The following is an 8,240-nucleotide window of genomic DNA, read 5'->3' on the forward strand; positions in this document are numbered from 1 at the left end:
GACCTGCCTCTGTGCAGGATCAGTCATTAAAACAGAACTCTGCATGTAATATGCACTCACACATGAATAAGCAAAAACATAAATCAAAGTAATACCATCTAACCCTATGTTGAAATGCCGTATTTAACATCCATTTCTAGTTTCCCTCAGTCTTCCATACCCAAGTTCATACAAAAATATTGGCCTAGCAACTTTCCTTTAAATTACTGGTGTTTCTCTAAATGTCTTTAATATTGTATTTAAACCAGAGTGGAAAAGATAACTCTTGGTAAGTGCAGTAATAATAAAACACACCATTTAAAAGGTGGCAGATGGAAACCAGAAAGACTCCATCCCGGGGTGTTTGCAGATTAGATCCACATGAAGCCTTAGCTCCCTCTCTGCTCCTGCTAAGTCTAAGGAATGCAAATTTTGCCTTTGCAAAAATTAACATCATGCTCCTAGCAAGAAAGCAGGTGACAAGCTCAGCAGCTCTGCTTTGGTTTGTTTTTCTCCGTGGCGGGAACATGTGCCCTTGAGTGGGCACTGTTTGTGGAATCAGTAGGAAAGCAAATGCAAAGGCAGGGAGATAAAGGTGAGTCAGGAAGGAGAAAGCGGCACTTGGGGGCAGAACAAAACACCAAAAAAGCCAGGTGATGGAAACAAGGCAAACCATCATTAGCCCAAGTTAACAGAAGCAAGTTGACTCATGCAGCCGTGGGAAAAGCTAAGGTTGTTTGCATGGACATGGTGAGTCATCTAATGTGTAAGTCAAGCTACCAGCTATAATTAATCTTGTACATGGAAACAAATTCGGGTATTTTGAACATGAGCTAATGAGATTGACCTGGAGGATCATGCAGCTCTAATAGCTGAGTAGGCAAATCAAGGATAAAGGCAAAAGCTGGGGGTGCCCTTGGGGAGTCCCTTTCTTTGTGGCCTGTGCATTTGCCTGTGTGGTGCTCTCTGTGGGATGCAGGCTGAGCTGGATGAGATTTGCCCCACCCACGCTGCCCTCAAGTTCCTCCTTATTTATAGTACTATTCCAGGAGGATGTCTTCTGGAGTACAAGTACTGTAAGCGATGTTTATGGCCCCTTCCATTTTACGTGGACTTCCATACTGGTTGTGGAATTTAGCATGCTAGGATAACCAAATGTTAGTTGTTGTTGTTCAGATTGGTAGTGGTTATTTGTTGGGTTTTGGCAGGCCAGTGTCCATTCCACAGTCCCTTACTAATAGTGCCTAGTCCACTCTGGGGATTTGCCTCTTCCCTTGGAGACGGTCTGGTAGGACTCTGATCAAGGTGCGCTGCTCTCCCTCCGTCAAGGAGCAGGCACTGAGGATCCATGGGCTCCTTCCCTGCACTTTCATCCTCTACCAGAAAGACAGCCTGAAAAAGAGTAGACCCGTTTTGACCAGGAGTAGCTCCCAGAAAAGAAAGCTGGGTGTTCCTGACACCATAAAGATCCATAAGGTTAGCCTGGTGCAAAGCCCGGTGCTCCAGTCCTTTCTGACTTTGGTCTCTGAGTCTACTGTTTTTGCTGTCCTGTAACCTTCCAAAAATCTCCCTTTTAGCTTAAGTCAGCAAGAAAGAGTTGGGTTCCATTACTTGCAACCAAAGAACCCTAACGGCTACAGATTCATGTACTCAAAGTTTCCACTACAGACGTTCAAGGGAATGAAGACTATTGGTAAATCCAGTAAGCCGATTATGTGAATATTGATTAAGAAAACTTCTACATATTTTACAAGGGTTATTACTCAATATCATATCTTGTCTTCCTTATATCTCCCTGCCTTGCAGTCTCTCTTCTGATTAATTTGTTGTTTATTTCAACTCTTTTATCAAACATTCCCCAAGGTATAGTAAATGGGCGATTATTACCTGAAATCCTGACTATCCACAATATCTTTCACCCTGACAGATCTTATGGGAGTAGAAGGGGGTGGTACTTTGATTTTTTGAAATAATATATAAGGTGTATGTATTTGACTATCAATCTATAAAAAGATAGATAATCATTTGTGGAAAACAAAAATATAGTAAAATATCCAAAACTAATGGGAGAAAAGGATTAATAATATTGTATTTTATTGAATCAAAGACCATATCAATTGTTGGAAACACAACTATTTAATGTACCACTAAGAGGAAAAAACATACTACCAATGAACTTATGGCAAACCATCTGCTCTGATCTAAATTTTTGTTTATCCCAAAATCATATGTTAGATTCTTATGCCCAATGCGATAGTATTAGGAGGTAGAGCCTTTGGGAGGTGATTAGGTCAGGAGGGCAGCATCCCCCTGAGATTGTGTCCTTATAAAAGAGATTGCACATCCCCTTTCTTTCGGCTTCTTCTGCCATGTGTGGCTGCTGTCTGTGACGAGGCAGGCCCTCACTCTGAATCTGCCAGTGCCTTAATCTGGGCTCCCAGCCTCCGGAACTGTGAGATATAAATTGCTTTTGTTTATAAGCCACCCTATTGTATTTTGTTACAGTAGATTAAACAGACTAAGATGCCATCCCAACTTCAGAGACTTTGCAAAAAGGCCAAAAAAATATGTTTTAAAGTGATGAAATGTGGTATTAAAACTGATAACTCAATGTATGGAGTTCTAACTAAATGGCAGACCCTGTTCTAACAGTTTTACATGTATTAATTTATTTAATCCTACAATCTAATGAAGCAGTATGCTATACAAGTAATATCCATATTTAGCTAAACAAATGGCTTAGAACTAATGTAAATTCAAAGTGGGGTTATTAAAAGTTTTATTTGAACTGACAAATTTTAATAATTTAAATTGTGTGAAAAAGCAGTGCTCTGATGTTTTCTTTTTTCTTTTCTTTTCTTTTTTAGACAGAGTCTTACTCTGCCTCCCAGGCTGAAGTGCAGTGGCACCATCTTGGCTCACTGCAACCTCCACCTCCTGGGCTCAGGCAATTCTCATGCCTCAGACTCTGGAATAGCTGGGACTACAGGCACCCACCACCACACCTGGCTAACTTTTGTATTTTAGCAGAGACAAGCTTTTGTCATGTCAGCCAGGCTGCTCTCAAACTCCTGGCTTCAAGTGATCTGCCGCCCCAGCCTTCCACTGGGATTACAGGTGTGAGCCACGGCACCCAGCCTTGATGTTTTCTTTTATGAAATCAATATCTAAAATTGTAACCTTGTTTTTTACTGAAATATTCATTCTTAGTTTTATTTCAATCCTTAAAACTTAAAAACAAAATGCCATTGCTTCTAAGCTTTGTTTTATAAATCTTAAAAGGTCCCTGGGCCAAAAGCAATCATTATGTTGCTTCATTCCCTAACTCTAGTCTAGGTTGTGTAAGTTGACAATGTTATTCAGTATTTTGCTGAAGATACTTTGTAGAATACTGGTGATGTTCTGTTGTAACTTGAATAAATCCCAGGGCCCCGGGTGGCCAGTCTCAACAGGGTTAGCATTCAAAGAAACAGTTCAGTAGCCAAGTGTGATCACGCTCTTTCTCAAAGAATATTAAAGGAGATACAATCCATAATTCCTAACTTCATTTCTTAAATTTTTCTTTTCCTCACTCTTCCCCTTATATAATTGTCTCACATCTCAAAGCTTTCTCAACACCTCTCTTCCCCCATTTTTTGCACTCAGCTCTGCACCAAATTATCTTGGATACCCTCTACACTTGTGGGATCTTCTGTTTTCTTCCCCTTCCCCTTTCTTTTCATCATTTTAACTTACTTTCAAGAAAGCCCTGACCCTGTCTGATGACAATCCCTCATTCCAGATACTCTGAATCTTCCACCTCTGATTAGTTGGGGATGCATAGTGAGGACCATGAGATAAATATCAAATTGAGGGAGAGGTGATGAATGAACAAGGTTAGACGTTTTCATTGAGGATACAGGTCAAGAAAGAGGCAAACCATTTGTTCATACATTAATGATATTTTGTCTCTTTAAGAAAATGTTCTGTAGTCATTTATACTGATGAACACTAGGTGCCTTTTGAAAATTTGCTGTCACCTTAGTATATCAAAGACTCTGAGAAATCTTGCAGTCAAGAATCTTTTTTTTTTTTTTTTTTTTTTGAGACAGAGTTTCGCTCTTGTTACCCAGGCTGGAGTGCAATGGCACGATCTCGGCTCACCGCAACCTCCGCCTCCCGGGTTCAGGCAATTCTCCTGCCTCAGCCTCCTGAGTAGCTGGGATTACAGGCACGCGCCACCATGCCCAGCTAATTTTTTGTAGTTTTAGTAGAGACGGGGTTTCACCATGTTGACCAGGATGGTCTTGATCTCTTGACCTCGTGATCCACCCGCCTCAGCCTCCCACAGTGCTGGGATTACAGGCTTGAGCCACCGCGCCCGGCTCAAGAATCTTAATTATCTTTGTTTTATCCAGTATTTCTCAAACACGTTTCAAAATGATCTTCTTCATCTCCTTTCCCCACTTCACACACATAAGTACCCGCGGAAGATGATTAAGGTAAAGTGGTCTTAAATAATAAAATATGTAACAAAAACAATTGAAGGTATGTTGGTAACATACACATAGCTCGGTTGGATGGATGTTTCAGTGAGGACAACAGTAGTTCGAACACAGTCTGCATGTTTCACATAACCTGGAAAGCAGTGCCGTCTTGCCCTTTGTCTTGCAGTTGGGATGTGAGATAACTCAGGCAGAATAGCAGCTACCAACTGAGTCTGTCTGGCCAGCAGGTACACAGATCCAGTTGCCCAACTGGCCCTGAATAACAGGAATGCTTGGATTTGATTTGTCAAGATGGTTTGTGTTATTACCTCCGTGGTATATTGATATACCTTGGGCAGTGGCCAGTCCTGTAAGTTAATGATGCCTATTAGCCCATCAGCTGTTACATGAGTTTACTGTCAGTGGGTGTGGAGGGTATGATTATTTGTAGATGGACTTGTCCACAGCTAGAGGTAATATGTACCTGGGTGTCTGAGCAAGTTTTCACGTGGGATCATCTGGAAAAGATTGGAAAATAGCACCTGAAACCATTAGAGGCTCACGCCTCTGATCCCAGCACTTTAGGAGGCCAAGGCCAGAGGATCACCTGAGGTCAGGAGTTCGAGACCAGCCTGTCCAAAGTGGTAAAACCCCATCTCTACTAAAAATTAAATACAAAAATTAGCCGAGCATGGTGACGGGTGCCTGTAATTTCAGCTACTCAGGAGGCTGAGGCAGGAGAATGTGAAGCCACATGTGCTCAGTTTGGCATGCAAAACCTTGCACAGTAGATTCAGTAGTGGAGGCAACAGATGGTAAATAACTTGCAGACTGGTAAAGTTTTAGCTGGACCTGATAATACTGAGAATTTTCCTATAGAAATATACAGAAGATTCAGTATTAACAATAAAAAACCAGACAGTAGATAAACAGATTTTAGGCAATCTAAGAAGCAAATTTAAGTACTCTGGCATTTTTTTTTTCTGCCTATTTTACTTTGGACTATTGACATTTGGAGCATTGCTAAACGCCAAGACTCAAAATCACATCATTGCTAGGGACTTAGAATTTGTTTGAGATTTGCACCACCTCAACATAAATGACTGGCTTCACTAACATTCCACCTGAAATTTTGTATATTTCTTAAAGAAACATGTATCCACAAACTTGCTCAGCTTAAGAAAAGAATTGGAAAAGACTTAGATGCCCTAAAATAGGGAATTATTATATTACACTCACATATGGTAACCATCAGTGCTGTTCACCAAATATTTCCAATTCTCCTCCTGGACACATAGTAAGATTTCGTTTCTTTCCCACCTTAGGTTAAGTGAGGCCATGTGACTCACTTTAGCTAAGGAAATGTGAAAGGATGTACATTGTGACATCTAGGCAGAAACTTTAAGAACCAATATATAATTTTTTTTCCTCATGGTCAGTTTTTCTTCTACCTGGGTCCTGGAGTGAAAACATTATGTGACAACAGAGCTAAACACTAACTGATCTGCAAGTGACACATGGAGGGAGCAAGAAATTAAAAACTGTTTGATGTCACGGAGATTTTAGGGTTGTTTGTTAACTACAGCTTAGCCCAGCCCATTCTGGCTGATAGGCCGCAATAGGACACTAAACAGTTCATGAAAATCACACAGTAGCAAAATGTTAGATGACAAAAGAAACCTACAAATTATATATCAGGTAAAATTGCAAGTTTTAAACAAATATTAGTCATTGAAAAATACATATGAAATGGAGTTTCCACCTGAAATTTTGTATATTTCTTTGATCAGAAATATAGACTGGCTCTTCAGCACTCTGAAGCTGAAAATAATTCAATGAAAGCATGTGTCTTTGGCAAGTATCCATCAACATATGGATAAGCAAAATATGGTGCATACATGCAGTAGAATAGTATTCAGACTTAGAAAAGAAAATCTGACATGTTACAACATATAAGGACATTACATTAAGTGAAATAAGCCAGTCACAAAACGATAAATATTGTATAATTCCACTTATATGGCCAGGCCTGGTGGCTCATGCCTCTAATCCCAGCACTGTACGAGGCTGAGGCCAGCGGATCACTTGAGGTCAGGAGTTTGAGACCAGCCCGGCCAGCATGGTGAAACCCTGTCTGGCATGGTGGCAGGTGCCTGTAATCCCAGCTACTCAGGAGGCTGAGGCAGGAGAATCACTTGAACCCGGGAGGCAGAGGTTGCAGTGACCTGAGATCGTGCCACTGCACTCCAGCCTGGGCGACAGAGTGAGACTCCATCTCAAAAAACAAAAATTCCACTTGTATGAGGCATAAGTGTAGTCAGAACCATAGAGACAAAAAGTAGAATGGTGAGTGTCAGGGACTGGGGGAAAGGAAAATGGATAGTTGGTGTTTAATGGGTGTAGAGTTTCAGTTTTACAAGATGTGAAGAGGAAAACAAATCATTCCCTTTTACTGGGCTTGGGAGAGGGGTTTGGGTCTCTCCTTCATGAAATGGAGAAGCCTAATGATTCCTGGTGTTGAAGAGTAAGCTCACCCTGGCCTCAGAGGTCAGTGGGTGGCTGGGTGGGAGCCAGCCTCAACCTGTGATTCTGAGAATAGTGTGGGGGCGGAGGCCCTTGGGCCCTGAAGGTTTGCTGTAAGATCACTGACGTGAAGCAGATTGATTAATAGGAGAAAAGGCATACACGTTTATTTCACATGTACCCATGGGAGTCTTCAGAATGAAGACCCAAAGATACAAGGGAAATTGTCCATTTTTATGCTTAGGTTCAACAAAGCGTGGACAGCCATGTGGAAACATGATTGGACAGAAAGGGTCTGCTCTAATGCTAACAGAGTGAGCGGGGAGGCCCCGCAAGGCCTGTCTGAACTCAGGTTCTTCTTGGTCTCCCTGTGTAGCGTTCCTTCCTCCTGGGTATGGGGACTTTTGCCCTCTCAGAATGGGGACTCTCTCTGGAATGGGGGTCTTCTGACCTACAGTCAGACAAGGTAGGTCAGATCATTTCTTTCCTGTCCATTTTTATATGGAATATTTTTAGGTTTTATGGCTGGCTTTCAGGAAACGGGGTTCTGGTTTCTATGCCTCGTCTTGGGGGAAGAGGCATTCTAGTTTTTATGGCCAGCCTTGGGTTGCAGGGAGAATGGAACTGCAAGACTGGAGGGCAGAAGAAGGTCAGAGAAAAACTTGCTTCTATGGCTGCTCTGAGGCCTTCACTTCGGGGCACTGTTTTTTGAACCCCAACATTAGCCACTTGGTCTGGGAGCTGGAGAGCCTGTGTGGCCATTTAATGGGAAGAGCCAGGGAAAGAGTGTGTCCCTTCCCAAGGCTCTCATGGATGTATGAGCGCCCGTCAACAGCAAAGGGTGGCTGACTGCAACAGAGCCAGCAAGAGTGGATTCAGTCTCAGAGAAAACATTGGAGGCCCCCAGCCAGGGTCCTCCCTCAAAGCATTACAACTCAGAGCTGCTGGGGATAATACAGACGTCAGCCTCCATCCAGTGTGTGCTCCTTTCTCTCCCTCTAGAGGACAGTTCTCGCTCTCAAAGTGCCCTCGGTGTGTCATCATGATAAAAAGGCAGGAGACAAGCTAACCCTTGATCCCAGCGGCACCACACCTTGCTTTCACTCTCCCTGAAGATAAAAGATGGCAAGTAAGGAAAGCTCCCCCCAGGGAGTTTTCTTGGACAGCATAGCAGTCCCAATAGGGTAAAGGAGAAAATAATTATCTGGAAAGGTTGCAATTAATAGCGTCAGGTTTAACCTTTGTACTGATATGGGAAGCTAGGGCACTAAG

The 8,240-nt window shown here is 42.3% G+C and overlaps 1 long non-coding RNA gene across 1 annotated transcript in view; it reads left to right on the forward strand.

Annotated features, from left to right (window-relative positions):
* Nucleotides 1–507: 507 nt before the first annotated feature.
* LOC116564690 overlaps nt 508–8,240 on the forward strand; it is a 57,727-nt gene continuing 49,994 nt past the window's right edge. The window contains exon 1 of the long non-coding RNA XR_004275044.1: nt 508–1,055. This is a non-coding gene — a long non-coding RNA (uncharacterized LOC116564690). The remainder of the gene's footprint in view (nt 1,056–8,240) is intronic.

This window comes from Sapajus apella, unplaced genomic scaffold, assembly GCF_009761245.1.
Source record: "Sapajus apella isolate SASKATOON/1434 unplaced genomic scaffold, GSC_monkey_1.0 scaffold2, whole genome shotgun sequence".
In the NCBI taxonomy this organism is placed as follows: Eukaryota; Metazoa; Chordata; class Mammalia; order Primates; family Cebidae; genus Sapajus; species Sapajus apella.